Consider the following 16832-nt stretch of genomic DNA (forward strand, 5'->3'; position numbering starts at 1 on the left):
ACCAACAAATAAAGTTTTAAACCGGTTTGAATCCCAAAAAATACTGATTTATATCGTTCCTTACTGTTCCCTTATAAACCTCAGACATTAAATTACTTCACCAATTTGTGCGGATAGAGCAGCTTGCTATGGAGTGGCCAAGCTATAGTTTTTTACATGCATTGGACAGAAATGTAAGGCGCGAGATGCGACTGAAAATGTGTGTGTGTGGGGAGAGCGAGAGAGCAGAGGAGGAGGCTTGGCTTGAAGTGCTGGGCATCTTGTTTATTACATGCATTATATGAATTAGGCCCACAAAATTAAACCTACGGAGGAGTGGCTTCTATGGAGGAACTTTGAATGTCTTTGAACTTCTGAGAGTTGTCTTAACGTTGGACCAGAGCTAGCTAGCTAACAAGCTGTGCAGAGCGGCACCAGAATTAAAATTAAAACACGTCTAACCTATTTGTAGTTAATAAATCCAATTTGAAATGTGATAACTATAGTATCCTTAACTAACATTAAAAAAGTTTATACATTCTTCTCTAATTTAAAAATCTCTTCCTAATTTCTGAATCATGCGTGTAATTTCTGTAGGCTACAGTAGCCTATGCTTCGGAGGGGGAGGGGCAGGTAGCCTACACACGCGCACACACACTGGTAAAGATTTTCAGCTGGCAGGCAGACAATGGAATACGTTTCTGAGTGACAGAGTGAGGGCTTTGCATAGTTGCATTTTTTGCTGGAACGTAAAATAATGTTATTAACCGATTCCCATGCTTTTAAAATAATGGTTCTGTTCAGGAACAGTATAGATCACTTTCATTCCCGGTTCTGATTCTGTTCCTTGAAAATTTGTTATTTTCTGGTTTAGGGACTAGATCCCCCACTGTGCCTCAGCTCCATTTGTTATCATTATTCTTTATTTGTCCAACTAAAGGTCCAGATCCTTTGAATACACATTTGTTATGAATGTGGTCCAACTCCTAGAATCATTTGTTATCCCCACTTCCATCCCAATATGTTGAGCTATACCATGAACCTGCCACGCACTAAAAGGGAATGGGGAATTCTTACCAGGAGGGCATTTTGAGACAGTTGTCATACTGTTTGATTGCTGTCGTGTCTCTCTGTCTCACTGTTATGTGTTCACACAGGGAATGGCCAGAATTTAGCCTTTGTCAGAGCACCACATATAATAATAATATTGATAATAATTTTGTCATCATTATGGTAATTGTACAAAAACATGTTTTATCATTGAGGAACTATTGACTGGTACAAACTGAACACCTCTTCATTCTGTCAACAGCTTACTGTTGGGAAACTTGTGAAATGTACCCCTTCCAACCTTAGGATAAATGCCCCCTGTCTACAGGCCTGGGTAAACTGGGCTGACAAAACCAGATACTGTGAATCTCAGTTTAAACAGAATTACATTTTCTAATGTATGCATATGTTTAGCCATTGTATAGGCTAATTGTCTGTAAACACTTGTTTTGCTATTTACTTTATAAACAAAAGGCTCAAATTGTTTGACATATGAGCATATTCTTCAGAGAGCAGGAATTCTAGATGGTCAGTCAGAAGTTGTCAGTAGAATGTCGTCCCACTATGTCAAGGCCTGAATGGATGCGGGGTTGACGTGCAGTAATTTATTGAAATAAACTGTCTGAAACCATTGTACCAATGTCAAAGCTTAAACATTGAATTGTCTAATAAAATCACATTTTGCTATTATATATGTGGAGTGTGTTTTTCCTTGTCTTTGTGGTTCAATAATGTGGTCTCAAATGGGCCAGGCAAAGCAAAAGCATTGGTCTAGACTACTTTGTTAAAAGTATAGAGAACTCATTCTTGTTGTTTCTGCCTCAATGTATATCCATAGGAGGTCTATCCAGATGGACGTCCGTCAGTTGTTGACTGACAGCCTCCAGGACAGGAGTTGGTCCTCTGGTGCACCAATCAAATGCATGGCATTGTTCCCCAACAGCTTAGTGACAGGCTGTGTGACAAACACTCCCACCTGTGTAACATTCATAATAATATGCCATTTAGTAGACGCTTTTATCCAAAGCGACTTAGTCATGCGTGCATACCATTATAATTTTTTTTGTATGGGTGGTCCCGGGTGATCGAACCCACTACATTGGCGTTACAAGCGCCGTGCCCTCCCAGGCTTTAATGGTTTTTACCTTCCCTCCAACAGACATATGAAGGACTCAATAGAGAGAAATAGTAATGGCGTCTTTTTGTGGACAAAGCCTATGGGGAAATGAATGGCATTTTTGGATAAATGCCAAAAATAAGGTCTGTAGGAGATCTTATATGTTTTGTTCTATGAGATACTCTACATCAGCTAATATCACTTTTTGTGAATTTTTAAGTATTTATGTAATAAAAAAAAGAACAAAGGCTTCATAATTCATAAAGTGTTAACTGACTGATAAGACAGCCTATAGGGAAGAGGTCAGAGACCTGGCAGTGTGGTGCCAGAACAACAACCTCTCCCTCAATGTGAGCAAGACAATGGAGCTGATCGTGGACTACAGGAAAAGGAGGACCGAGCATGCCCCCATTCACATCGACGGGGCTGTAGTGGAGTGGGCCGAGAGCTTCAAGTTCCTCAAAAAGTTATACAGCTGCACCATCGAGAGCATCCTGACTGGTTGCATCACCACTTGGTATGGCAACTGCTCAGCATCCAACCGCAAGGCGCTACAGAGGGTAGTGCGTACGGCCCAGTACATCACTGGGGCCGAGCTTTCTGCCATCCAGGACCTCTATACCAGGCGGTGTCAGAGGAAGGCCCTACAAATTGTCAAAGACTCCAGCCACCCAAGTCATAGACTGTTCTCTCTGCTATCGCACGGCAAACGGTACTGGAGCACCAAGTCTGGGACCAAAAGGCTCCTTAACAGCTTCTACCCCCAACCCTTAAGACCCGCTGAGCAGTTAATCAAATGGCTACCCGGTCTATTTGCATTGACCCCCTTATTTGATTCTTTTTTTTTTTGCACTGACTCTCTTGCACAGGTTCAATGTACACTCACTGGACTCTAACCACACACTCACACATACTACACTGATGTTCCAACACACACACACAAACACACTCACACACACGCCCCTACCTACATGTACATATTACATTAATTACCTCGACGAACTTGTACCCCTGCACATGAACTTAGTACCGGTAGCCCTGTATATGAACTTAGTACCGGTAGCCCTGTATATGGGTCCTGTGTGCCTCAGACTGTAGAGCATGGTGCTTGCAACGCCAAGGGTTCTTGAGTTTGATTCCCGCTAGGGAAAATGTATGCACAGATGACTGTAAGTTGCTTTGGATAAAAGCGTCTGCTAAATGATATATTTTATTATATAGCCTCGTTATTGCTATTTTATTATGTTACTATTTTTCCTTTAGTTTAGCAAATGTTTCTTATTTACTTGTTTAAAACTCTGCATTGTTGGTTAAGGGGTAAGTAAACATTTCACGGTAAGGGCTACACCTGTTGTATTCGACGTATGTGACAAATACAATTTTACTTGATATCTCATAGAACAAAACGGATACGATTTTCAGCCTTTATTCCAAAACCCTATTTTTTGCCCATTCATTTACCCCATAGGGATGGCGGAACGAACCAGAGGAAACTCATTTTCGGGTTTTAGGACAACAAGCTGGGGGGTTTATTCACAAAACATGGCCCCCGTAGTAAATGTAGCACCTGTTTTTGGAAAAACAATTTCATTTTTATGCTTGCTCCATACTCTGGATGTTCACCAAGGCAATAGAGAGTTAAAGGTTGATATCTATTCAGGATGTCATTGAGTATTGACCAGTTTTTAATACTGGGTAAAGCAGGTGGTCAGTTAAATTGTGGTATACGTTTAATACAACCCCTTCAATTGGAGTTGGCTAAAAGTCCATTATTGTAGTTTGTCCATCCATCTGCATTCATGTGATGACAGTTGTGGTGACACAATTCCTCTAGCAAATTAGTGTATAATCCACCAGAATCACAGGCCCTAGGCCCCAAGTCCCATCTAGCACCAATGACACACAGCCTGCAGGCACCCTCTGCGTGGTTAAAAGAAACTGGAACCATACGGTTTTCAGGGGAAAAGCACAGAAGAGGCAAAGCCTGAAAACTGGATGGTTCCGGTTTCTGCTGACCCCGCTCATGCGTTTCTTTTACGCCTGCTACTTTAGATTAGCCTGCAGGTGGATGAGCCCATGATGCTTCTCTAATAGGCTATTTCTGGGGTGTGATACAGTATGCCTGAATGGCTCCCTTGGGGCTCTTCAATGCAGGTGGTTTTGTTCACCGTATCCCCATACTGAATACCAGAGAGGACCTTGGATGTTGAGGTGATTATTCTGCCATTATTATACCATTTAAAAATGTGATTTTGTATACATTTCCACACTATGAGGTTGTAATAATAGTGTGAAATTGTGAAAATGATGATAATGCTCAGTTTGAAAAGACCACTGGTGACGTCACTAGGCGGTATATTAGTTAATAGACCAATAAGAAAGAGAGTTCTAAACAATAGCAGCTAGTTTTCCGTTTTTCCCTCCCACCCAGACCACTCCCAGACAGTCCTAGCTAAATTTTAGGACTGTCAAATTCTTCCTTTGCTACAAAGCTATTTTTGTTTATTTTTGACCATTTTAATTGAAAACAATGACAGTAAGAGATGGCGTAGTAGTGCAGTTGTGTTTTTATCGTCTGTCTGTAAATAGCCTGTAAATACCCTATTTTTCGTACATATTTCCCTATCAGACTTTTCATCCTTCTACAAGATATACTTTCCTGCAACCCGCCTCACTCAATGTGGAACGGATTCTATTATTGACTTACCTTGACTTACCTTTATCTAGAATCTAGAATCTCCAGTTGAAACTAGCTAGCCAGCTAACTAGCTACTTGCTATTTGCTATTAGCCACAGCTAGCGGTGTTTCACCCAGGACATTGGATTTTTTTCTGCGGGATTAATTTTAATCACTGGACATTGATCACCGGATATTCGGCCAGTCTGCACAGCAGCGTTATCGACCCAGAACATATCAGTTTTTCCGCCGGAATCACTGAATCACTGGACCTTTAACTCCGGATTTCATCGCTACCAGCTAGCTACCACCAGCCAGCTACAACAAAACGGACGCTGTGGTCTGGCTAATCAAATCATCCTGAGCTAGGCCCATCGCCCATCTCCCGGCTATCTACCTCTCTGTCAACCGGACGGGACCACCTAGTGTTGACACGGAGCCCCGCCGATCCTACACGACTGGTCTGCGGACGAAATCGTCTGATGTGGTTACGACGTTAACCACGAAGATTCCATCCATCTGCTAGCCCTGGCCCGCTAGCCGTGGCCTCTTACTAGTGCTTCACCACCGGACCTTATGATAACTCAGCTATACAGCTGATATCTGCTGGACTGTTCCTTTTTACGGTACTACATCCTGTTTATGTTTAGCCTCAGCCCAAACATGGTTAGTTTATTGTTGTTTCGGTTATTTCTAATTGTACTATATCACTGTAGACCCCCAGCCTAGCTAAACCTGCATTAGATAGCTCCTTTGCACCTCCCCCTATACACGCGGAGACCGACTCAATTGATGACTCTAGCGATGCTATCTCTTTCATTGTTACCCAACGCTTAGGGTTACCTCCACTTTACTCATATCCTTCCATATCCTTGTCTGTACATAATGCCCTGAATCTTTTCTATAACACCCGGAAATCTGCCCCCTTTATTCTATGTACCCAACGCACTAGAAGACCAGTTCTTAAAGCCTTTAGCCGTATCCTTATTCTAGTCCTCCTCTGTTCCTCTGGTGATGTAGAGGCTAACCCAGGCCCTGCAGTCCTCAGTATCACTCCTACTCCCCAGGCGCTATCATTTGATGACTTCTGTAATCGCAAAAGTCTTGGTTTCTTGCACATAAATATCAGAAGTCTACTTCCTAAGTTTGAGTTATTCACTGCGTTAGCACACTCTGCCAACCCTGATGTTCTAGCAGTGTCTGAATCCTGGCTCAGGAAGGCCACCAAAAATTCTGAAATTTCCATCCCCAACTATAACATTTTCCGTCTAGATAGAACTGCCAAAGGGGGTGGAGTTGCAATCTACTGTAGAGATAGCCTGCAGAGCTCTATCATACTATCCAGGTCTGTGCCCCAACAGTTTGAGCTTCTACTTCTAAAAATCCACCTTTCCAGAAATAAGTCTCTCACTGTTGCCGCTTGCTACAGACCCCCCTCAGCCCCCAGCTGTGCCCTGGACACCATATGTGAATTGATTGCCCCCCATTTATCCTCAGAGTTTGTACTGCTTGGTGACCTAAATTGGGATATGCTTAATACCCCAGCCATCCTACAATCCAAGCTAGATGCCCTCAACCTCACGCAAATTATCAACGAACCTACCAGGTACAACCCTAAATCCGTAAACATGGGTACCCTCATAGATATCATCCTGACTAACATACCCTCTAAATACACCTCAGCTGTCTTCAACCAGGATCTCAGCGATCACTGCCTTATTGCCTGCGTCCGTAGCGGGTCCGCGGTCAAACGACCACCCCTCATCACTGTCAAACGCTCCCTAAAACACTTTAGCGAGGAGGCCTTCCTAATTGACCTGGCCCAGGTATCCTGGATGGATATAGATCTCATTCCGTCAGTAGAGGATGCCTGGTTGTTCCTTAAAAGTAATTTCCTCTCAATCTTAAATAAACATGCCCCATTCAAAAAAATACAGAACTAAGAACCGATATAGCCCCTGGTTCTCCTCAGACTTGACTGCCCTTGACCAGCACAAAAACATCCTGTGGCGTACAGCATTAGCATCAAATAGCCCCCGCGATATGCAACTTTTCAGGGAAGTTAGGAACCAATATACACAAGCAGTCAGGAAAGCAAAGGCTAACTTTTTCAAACAGAAATTTGCATCCTGTAGCACTAACTCCAAAAAGTTTTGGGACACTGTAAAGTCCATGGAGAATAAGAGCACTTCCTCCCAGCTGCCCACTGCACTGAGGCTAGGAAACACTATCACCACCGATAAATCTACAATAATCAAGAATTTCAACAAGCATTTTGCTACAGCTGGCCATGCTTTCCATCTGGCTACCACTAACCCGGCCACCAACTCTGCACCCTCTGCTGCAACTTGCCCATGCCCCCCCCGCTTCTCCTTCACACAAATTCAGACAGCTGATGTTTTGAAAGCGCTGCAAAATCTGGACCCCTACAAATCAGCTGGGCTAGACAATCTGGACCCTTTCTTTCTAAAACTAGCCGCCGAAATTGTCGCTACCCCTATTACTAGTCTGTTCAACCTCTCTTTCATAACGTCTGAGATCCCCAGAGATTGGAAAGCTGCCGCGGTCATCCCCCTCTTCAAAGGGGTGACACTCTAGATCCAAATTGCTACAGACCTATATCCATCCTGCCCTGCCTTTTCGAAAGTATTCGAAAGCCAAGTTAACAAACAGATAATTGACCATTTCGAATACCACCGTACCTTCTCCGCTATGCAATCCGGTTTCCGAGCTGGTCACGGGTGCACTTCAGCCACGCTCAAGGTCCTAAACGATATTATAACCGCGATTGATAATAGACAGTACTGTGCAGCCGTCTTCATCGACCTGGCCAAGGCTTTCGACTCTGTCAACCACCGCATTCTTATTGGCAGACTAAATAGCCTTGGTTTCTCAAATGACTGCCTCGCCTGGTTCACCAACTACTTCTCAGATAGAGTTCAGTGTGTCAAATCGGAGTGCCTGTTGTCTGGACCTATGGCAGTCTCTATGGGGGTGCCACAGGGTTCAATTCTTGGGCCGACACTTTTCTCCGTGTATATCAATGATGTCGCTCTTGCTGCTGGTGACTCTCAGATCCACCTCTACGCAGACGACACCATTTTGTATACATCTGGCCCTTCATTGGACACTGTGTTAACAAACCTCCAAACGAGCTTCAATGCCATACAACAATCCTTCAGTAGCCTCCAACTGCTCTTAAACACTAGTAAAACTAAATGCATGCTTTTCAATCGAACGCTGCTGGCACCCGCCCACCCGACTAGAATCACCACTCTCGACGGGTCTGACCTAGAGTATGTGGACAACTACAAATACCTAGGTGTCTGGTTAGACTGTAAACTCAACTTCCAGACTCACATAAAGAATCTCCAATCCAAAGTTAAATCTAGAATCGGCTTCCTATTTCGCAACAAAGCCTCCTTCACTCATGCTGCCAAACATGCCCTCGTAAAACTGACTATCCTACCGATCCTTGACTTCGGCGATGTCATTTACAAAATAGCCTCCAACACTCTACTCAGCAAATTGGATGTAGTCTATCACAGTACCATCCGTTTTGTCTCCAAAGCCCCATACACTACCCACCACTGTGACCTGTACGCTCTTGTTGGCTGGTCCTCACTACATGTTCGTCGTCAAACCCACTGGCTCCAGGCCATCTATAAATCACTGCTAGGCAAATCCCCGCCTTATCTTAGCTCATTGGTCACCATAGCAGCACCCACCCGTAGTCTGCGCTCCAGCAGGTATATCTCACTGGTCATTCCCAAAGCCAACACCTCCTTTGGCCGCCATTCCTTCCAGTTCTCTGCTGCCAATGACTGGAACGAATTGCAAAAATCTCTGAAGCTGGAGACTCTTATCTCCCTCAATAACTTTAAGCATCAGTTGTCAGAGCACCTTACCGATCACTGCACCTGTACACAGCCCATCTGAAATTAGCCCACCCAACTACCTCATCCCTATATTGTTATTTATTTTGCTCATTTGCACCCCAGTATCTCTATTTGCACATAATCTCTTGCACATCTAGCATTCCAGTGTTAATACTATTGTAATTATTCTGCACTATAGCCTATTTATTGCCTTACCTCCATAACTTGCTACATTTGCACACACTGTATATATATTTTCTGTTGTATTTCTGACTTTATGTTTTTTACCCCATATGTAACTCTGTGTTGTTGTTTTATTGCACTACTATGCTTTATCTTGGCCAGGTCGCAGTTGTAAATGAGAACCTGTTCTCAACTGGCTTACCTGGTTAAATAAAGGTGAAATAAAAAATAAAATAAAAAAGTAAGGTACTTCACTGTTACTGAGAAATTATTTGATAGTGAGATAAAAATGGCTGCATTTTACCTTTAATTACCCAGCTTTAGACAATGAACACAGAACAAAAATAATCACAAAAAGGTTAATAGTATAAAAAGATTAATACCATTAATACCTTTTAATACCATTTCCACTCACACATGGTCATACAGTGTAGATACTCTGGCTCGGAGGTATACGTTTCTTTTGAAAGCGATCCGTGTTGTTAAATAACTGGAATTCAGGCAGTTAAACTCAATCTGCAGCGCACTGATGAGCAGGAATGCAGACCTCGGGGTAATGCGATCAGGGATGACTCGCCACAGGCACCTGGTGTTCCTCCTCGCATCCCGGGGCCTGCAAGACAAGGGCTGGTTCAGGCTGGGACAGCACAGCACAGGGCCCTCCAGGGACAACCCTCTGCTCTCCCACCTGCCCTCCACTCTCCTCTCCCCAGGCCAAAGACAGGGTCTTTATAGCTGAGTGAGTCTGACCTTTTCATAAGCTCCCAGGAAGATTAAACCTCCCAGACTGATGGACGTGGATCTAGGTGGATCTAGGTATACTGCCAGAAAACAGACTGAAAAGACAGAGACTGGAATTATGCACATAGTAACATGTTACGTTTCTTAATTTACTGGGTCTTGCGCCACGTTTCTCTGCTAACCTGTATGTTCTGAGAGGGACTATTTTAGGGAGCAAGAGCTTACTAAGATGATATAGAATCAGTTTTAGAAGCTATGGAACAGAGAGGCTGTTTTAAAGTCAGTTTTAGAAGGTAGGAAACAGAAAGGCTGTTTTAGAGTCAGTTTTGGAAGCTAGTGGAATGGACTGGAGAGGCTGTTTTAGAATCCGTTTTGGAAGCTAGGGGACTGGAGAGGCTGTTTTAGAGTTAGTTTTAGAAGCTAGTGGACTGGATAGGCTGTTTTAGAGTTAGTTTTAGAAGCTAGTGGACTGGAGAGGCTGTTTTAGAGTCCGTTTCGGAAGCTAGTGGACTGGAGAGGCTGTTTTAGAGTCCGTTTCGGAAGCTAGTGGACTGGAGAGGCTGTTTTAGAGTCCGTTTTAGAAAGCTAGATGACTCTCCAGGCTGTTGACGTTGTGGGGGTCAGGGGATGTGACAGGACATGAGAGTGCCCCAGTCTCTCAAGGCCCTTTTCCACACAGCTGTTTTGTGGATTACTGCTGAACCCCTGCTGGAGCTCTCTCTCTCTCTGCATGACTGATGGCCAGATGACATCCACACACGTCCCTCTACTGACCATCTGTACGGCCGTCCAGCAACAGCCCCCTCAACTGGCTCAGCTCACATACCCCGGTTCAGCACAGCCATTCCTCTCTCTCTTTTTCTCCTCCTCTCTCTCCCCCACTCTTGTACACACACACTAACATTTACTCTCTCTCCCCTCTCTCCACTTCTCCCTCTCCCCCTACTGACTGGACATATATTGGGTCCTGTCCATTGGACTGTTTTGTTGCTTACTGAGGAACCCCATCCTGACAATACGCCCCCACACTCCTCTGTCTGTCTGTCTGTCTAACTTGACTCTGCTCTCGCCACTAGCAGCTCTAACTGCTCTGAGTGCCATGGCTGCTCCAGGGCTGGCCTACGTAACACACCAGGCCCCAGAGGCCTGGGACACCTGTGGGGGCCAGGGGGATGGTGGGCTGGGGGGAGGTTTTATGGCCCTCCATTTAGAAATGGGGTCACAAATGGTCTAACCACTAATACATCAATTTTGTCAGCTGCAAATCTGTACAAGGTGCCAAGCATGTCAGGGATCTCTCAACTACCCCAGCCATTCACGGAACTCCACATTTAAGAATGCTCCAAGTCGGATTGGGTGTTTTGGAGAGACTGCGTGTGTGTGTGTGTGTGTGTGTGTGTGTGTGTGTGTGTGTGTGTGTGTGTGTGTGTGTGTGTGTGTGTGTGTGTGTGTGTGTGAGAGAGAGAGAGAGAGAGAGAGAGAGAGAGAGAGAGAGAGAATGCTTAAGCTTGAACAAATGAGGAAGGGGACATTTCTCATCCTGCCCTTCAGTTTGCTCTTTGCAGAGTTATCACCTTTGACTGAAATAGAAGTTAGCGCCCGCTGTTTGTGAATCTCAACCTTTTCCATCACACGCGTTACATATCAAAATATTGTACTCTTAAAAATGTGCATGTAGTAGGCTGCCAGTGAGTGCCTGAAGCCAATGTTGTTCCTAAAAACAAACCAAGGAAATCAACAGAAAAAAATAATGTCCCATTTTCAGTATCTGCCCATGTGAAAGCCTTTATTGGCCCAGGTTCAGAACAGTTCTTAAGCGTTCCAAGATTCTAAATTCTCCAGACCACCTCCATGTGTTCTGGCTCACTCAGATAGAACCGTTTGTCACATCCTGTCTGGGAGAAGCCCCACCTGTGGAACAGAATGGCTGAACTTCTTCAATCTACCCCTGGGGCTCTCTGACTCACTGTGACATCAGCGGCCCGCCAGCCACACAGATCAGTCATGCCCTGATCACAGGCCAATCACCTCTCAGCCTCCTGACCGTGCAGGCTAAAATTACCCTGAGGCCTCAGCAGGAGAGAGCTGCTGATCAGCAGGAAGGCTTTGGTGTTAATCATGCTGAGAACCAGTGGTCTTAGATACACCTCATCTCTTCATCTCCTTTTGATCAGGAGCACTAATGTAAGAGACCCACTTTTCTTCTCATTAATTATCTGCTCAAAAGGGGTGCATTAATTTCACCTTCATCTGCACTAATGTGAAATAACTGGACAGTAGGCATTCACTAAACACATTTCACTGGACCTATGTGACAATAAAACATATATTTATTTGAGCTTTCACCTTCTATGAGGTGACTATGGTGGAATCAAGGAGAACAGAGAGGTAGGCTATACGACAAAGCAGGATCAATGAGTTAGCCAGCTAACTTAAATAAACAACCAGAAATTACTATTGATTTTCTGGTTTATTTTAGTGAAAGTGTGAGATTTTGGCAATTAAGGCCTTTTTCTAGTTACCAAGAGTCAGATGAACTCATGGATACCATTCTCTCTGTGTGCAGTTTGAAGGAAGTTGAAGGTAGTTTCGCGAGCCATTGCTAACTAACGTAGGTACAATGACTGGAAGTCTACAGACCAGCTAACTGTACCTGTAGACTTCGAGCCATTAAGCTAATGCTAGTTTGCAAGCAACTTCCTTGAAACTACACTCAGAGACATACAAATGGTATCCATGAGTTCAGCTGACTCTGGGTAAGTAGAAAAAGGGCTTAATCCTTTAGAGTCTAAGACATTGGGGGTGCTAAGATGACATATGGAATTGTTTTAAGATGGTCATAATATGGATAATTTAGCTATTTGATTTTGAATTGTAAGACCTCTTTAGGTATAAAAAAATTATTAAAAAATTATTTGTTAAAATATAGATGTAGCCTTTACTACTAAAGCCCATAGAAACGCATTGAATAACATATTCATAAATGGCAAAAAGGACAGTCAAAAAATAAATCATAAGAAACAAGGTTTTGAAGTGTCTGTTCTAAATCTATTTCCTTTTTTTTTATTACACATATTTAACCCCATTTTTTGGGTATGCACAAAACTACCTTCATACTTCCATTATTTTTGTTTTTACCGGTACCAGTTACCTTTAGACGAGTTCCGTGACAGAAAAATGGAGAACACCATCGTGTTTATGAGATGCTCCCCTTTCCATAGAGTGGTCATAAACGTTTGTAGGTCAAACCATTCGGACGCTACAGACGTTTCCGTCAGAAGACCGATTTTCGGGATGTCTCATGGTCTGACAAACATTTTTATGATTCATTTATGGTATGTAACTTAGATTGACGCACCGGTGCGTCAATCGACTCTAGGGGTTTAATTGCTAAAATCTCACACCATCCCTTTAAGAAAGTTAAACTTACAGTGCCTTCGGAAAGTGTTCATACCCGTCGACTTATTCCACATTTTGTTGTGTTACAGCCTGACCCATTTACACACAATACCCCATAATGACAAAGTGAAAACATGTTTTTTGAATTTTTAGCAAAATGAAATACAGAAATATCTACATAACTATTCACACCACCTTTGCTATGACACTCCAGATTGAGCTCAGGTGCATCCAATTTCCTTTGGTCATCCTTGAGATGTCACTACAAGTTGGTTGGAGTCCACCTGTGGCCAATTCAATTGTTTGGACATGATTTAGAAAGAAACACACCTGCCTATATAAGGTACCACAGTTGACAGTGCAAGTCAGAGCAGAAACTATACAATGAAGTCCAAGGAAGTGTCCCTAGATCTCTGAGATAGAATTGTGATGAGGCATATATCTGGGGAAGGGTATAAAACAATTTCTAGAGTGTTGAAAGTTTCCAAGAGCACAGTGGTCTCCATCATTGGCAAAATATTCTGTGGTCTGATGAAACAACATTTTTACTCTTTGGCCTGAATGCAAAGCGCTATGTCTAGAGAACCAGGCACAGCTCATCGCCCATCTAACACTATCCCTACCGTGAAGCATGGTGGTGGCAGCATCATGCTATGGGGATGCTTTTCAGCGGAAGGGACTGGGAGACTGGTAAAGATAGAGGGAACAATGAATGGAGCCAAATACAGGCAAACGACCTTAGACTGGGGTGAATATTTACGTTCCAACAGGACAATGACCCCAACCATACAGCCAAAGCATTGCTGGAATGGCTTCAGAACAAGAATGTGAGTCCTTGAGTGGTCCAGCCATAGCCCAGATTTGAATCCCAATGAAAACCTGCGGAAAGACTTGAAGATTGCTGTTCACCGCAGCTCCCCATCTAAATTAACAGAGCTTGAGAAAATCTGCAAGGAAAAATTTGAGAAATTCCCCAAATCCAAGTGTGCAAAGCTGATACAGACATACCCAAGACGACTCAAAGCTGTAATCGCTGACAAAGTTGCTTCTACAAAGTATTTACTCAGGGGTGTGAATACTTATGTACTGTAAATTAGATATTTCTGTATTTCATTTACAATAAATTTGCTAAAATATCTAAACAATTTTTTTCACTTTGTCATTATGGGGTATTGTGTGTAGTTGGGTGAGAAAAAAAAGTACAGTGGGGGAAAAAAGTATTTAGTCAGCCACCAATTGTGCAAGTTCTCCCACTTAAAAAGATGAGAGAGGCCTGTAATTTTCATCATAGGTACATATCAACTATGACAGACAAATTGAGAAAAATAAATCCAGAAAATCACATTGTAGGATTTTTAATGAATTGATTTGCAAATTATGGTGGAAAATAAGTATTTGGTCACCTACAAACAAACAAGATTTCTGGCTCTCACAGACCTGTAACTTCTTCTTTAAGAGGCTCCTCTGTCCTGTTTGAACTTGTTATCAGTATAAAATACACCTGTCCACAACTTCAAACAGTCACACTCCAAACTCCACTATGGCCAAGACCAAAGAGCTGTCAAAGGACACCAGAAACAAAATTGTAGACCTGCACCAGGCTGGGAAGACTGAATCTGCAATGGTTTGAAGAAATCAACTGTGGGAGCAATTATTAGGAAATGGAAGACATACAAGACCACTGATAATCTCCCTCGATCTGGGGCTCCACGCAAGATCTCACCCCGTGGGGTCAAAATGATCACAAGAACGGTGAGCAAAAATCCCAGAACCACACGGGGGGACCTAGTGAATGACCTGCAGAGAGCTGGGACCAAAGTAACGAAGCCTACCATCAGTAACACACTACGCCGCCAGGGACTCAAATCCTGCAGTGCCAGACGTGTCCCCCTGCTTAAGCCAGTACATGTCCAGGCCCGTCTGAAGTTTGCTAGAGTGCATTTGGATGATCCAGAAGAGGATTGGGAGAATGTCATATGGTCATATGAAACCAAAATATAACTTTTTGGTAAAAACTCAACTCGTCGTGTTTGGAGGACAAAGAATGCTGAGTTGCATCCAAAGAACACCATACCTACTGTGAAGCATGGGGGTGGAAACATCATGCTTTGGGGCTGTTTTTCTGCAAAGGGACCAGGATGACTGATCCATGTAAAGGAAAGAATGAATGGGGCCATGTATCGTGAGATTTTGAGTGAAAACCTCCTTCCATCAGCAAGGGCATTGAAGATGAAACGTGGCTGGGTCTTTCAGCATGACAATGATCCCAAACACACCGCCCGGGCAACGAAGGAGTGGCTTCGTAAGAAGCATTTCAAGGTCCTGGAGTGGCCTAGCCAGTCTCCCGATCTCAACCCCATAGAAAATCTTTGGAGGGAGTTGAAAGTCTGTGTTGCCCAGCGACAGCCCCAAAACATCACTGCTCTAGAGGAGATCTGCATGGAAGAATGGGCCAAAATACCAGCAACAGTGTGTGAAAACCTTGTGAAGACATACAGAAAATGTTTGACCTGTGTCATTGCCAACAAAGGGTATATAACAAAGTATTGAGAAACTTTTGTTATTGACCAAATACTTATTTTCCACCATAATTTGCAAATAAATTCATTAAAAATCCTACAATGTGATTTTCTGGAAAAAAGATTCTCATTTTGTCTGTCATAGTTGACGTGTACCTATGATGAACATTACAGGCCTCTCTCATCTTTTTAAGTGGGAGAACTTGCACAATTGGTGGCTGACTAAATACTTTTTTTCCCCACTGTATATTTAAACAATTTTGAATTCAGGCTGTAACAACAAAATGTGGAATAAGTCATGGGTATGAATACATTCTCAAGGCACTGTATGTCATGAGAAGAGGAGTGGACTTGGTGAACTCAGGTTGCCATTGTTTGTCTGTGTTTTGGCTTCATTCTGGTTGTGGTGGGGAGCTCCTGGCTGTTGTTGTGTTTTGGTTAGTGTGGTGAGGTTTGTAACGTTGGTCTAGCCCAGTTGTAAGGCAGGCAGGCAGGGCTCTGGGGCACTGCAGACAGATGGAAGCACTTTATGGCTTCACTAGACTGCAATTGGGCCTATTACCATAATTACAGCTTTAAAGCCCCAGCAATTTGTAGCAGGCATGCTCCGGCGAAACTGCCAAGGCTTTTGCCCTATGGAATCACGGCTCTGCTTTTCCCCCCTTCGGTTTTCCCGAAGAGACTGTGTATATCACTATCAGGGTAATGGATTTGGGGAATTCCTTCATGTTGTACGGCTTATTGTGCTTGCTCCCTCAGCTGTACAGAAAACCTCCCACTGCAGCTGGCTTATGAGTAAATTAAGATAATCAGTTGGAGGAGAAGAGAAGGAAAAAATACCAGAAAAAAACAAAATATCAAAGAAGAGGGGGAACATCAAAGAATACTCTTTCAATTAGGGGCGGGTTATCGTGGCAGCTGGGAGGCTTGGGGTAGAGTCTTTTCTACAGGGGATCCTTCTCGACTACTGGAAATCTGCTCTTCAAAGGTGAAGAGAAATATGGCGGCTTCATGAACATAAGAAGAGCCATGCAGTAAGCCCACCCCATCCCTGATCTTCTCTCTCCCCAGCCGTGTGTGTTTAAGGAACCACCCTTGGGTTATTAAAAAGCCAGTTAATGTTGAATCAGAACCTCTTCCCAACATAATTGCACTCTGATTAGATTCCATTACTACAGCCTATTAAAAAAATATATTTGATAGTGCCTGAGAGAGGAGGGGTGAGAGAGGGAGAGAGAGAGTGTGTTTTTGGCACCGTCCCAAACCAAATCTGCTATTAACATCAAGGC

Source organism: Coregonus clupeaformis, chromosome 12 (genome assembly GCF_020615455.1).
Source record: "Coregonus clupeaformis isolate EN_2021a chromosome 12, ASM2061545v1, whole genome shotgun sequence".
NCBI classification, from domain to species: Eukaryota; Metazoa; Chordata; class Actinopteri; order Salmoniformes; family Salmonidae; genus Coregonus; species Coregonus clupeaformis.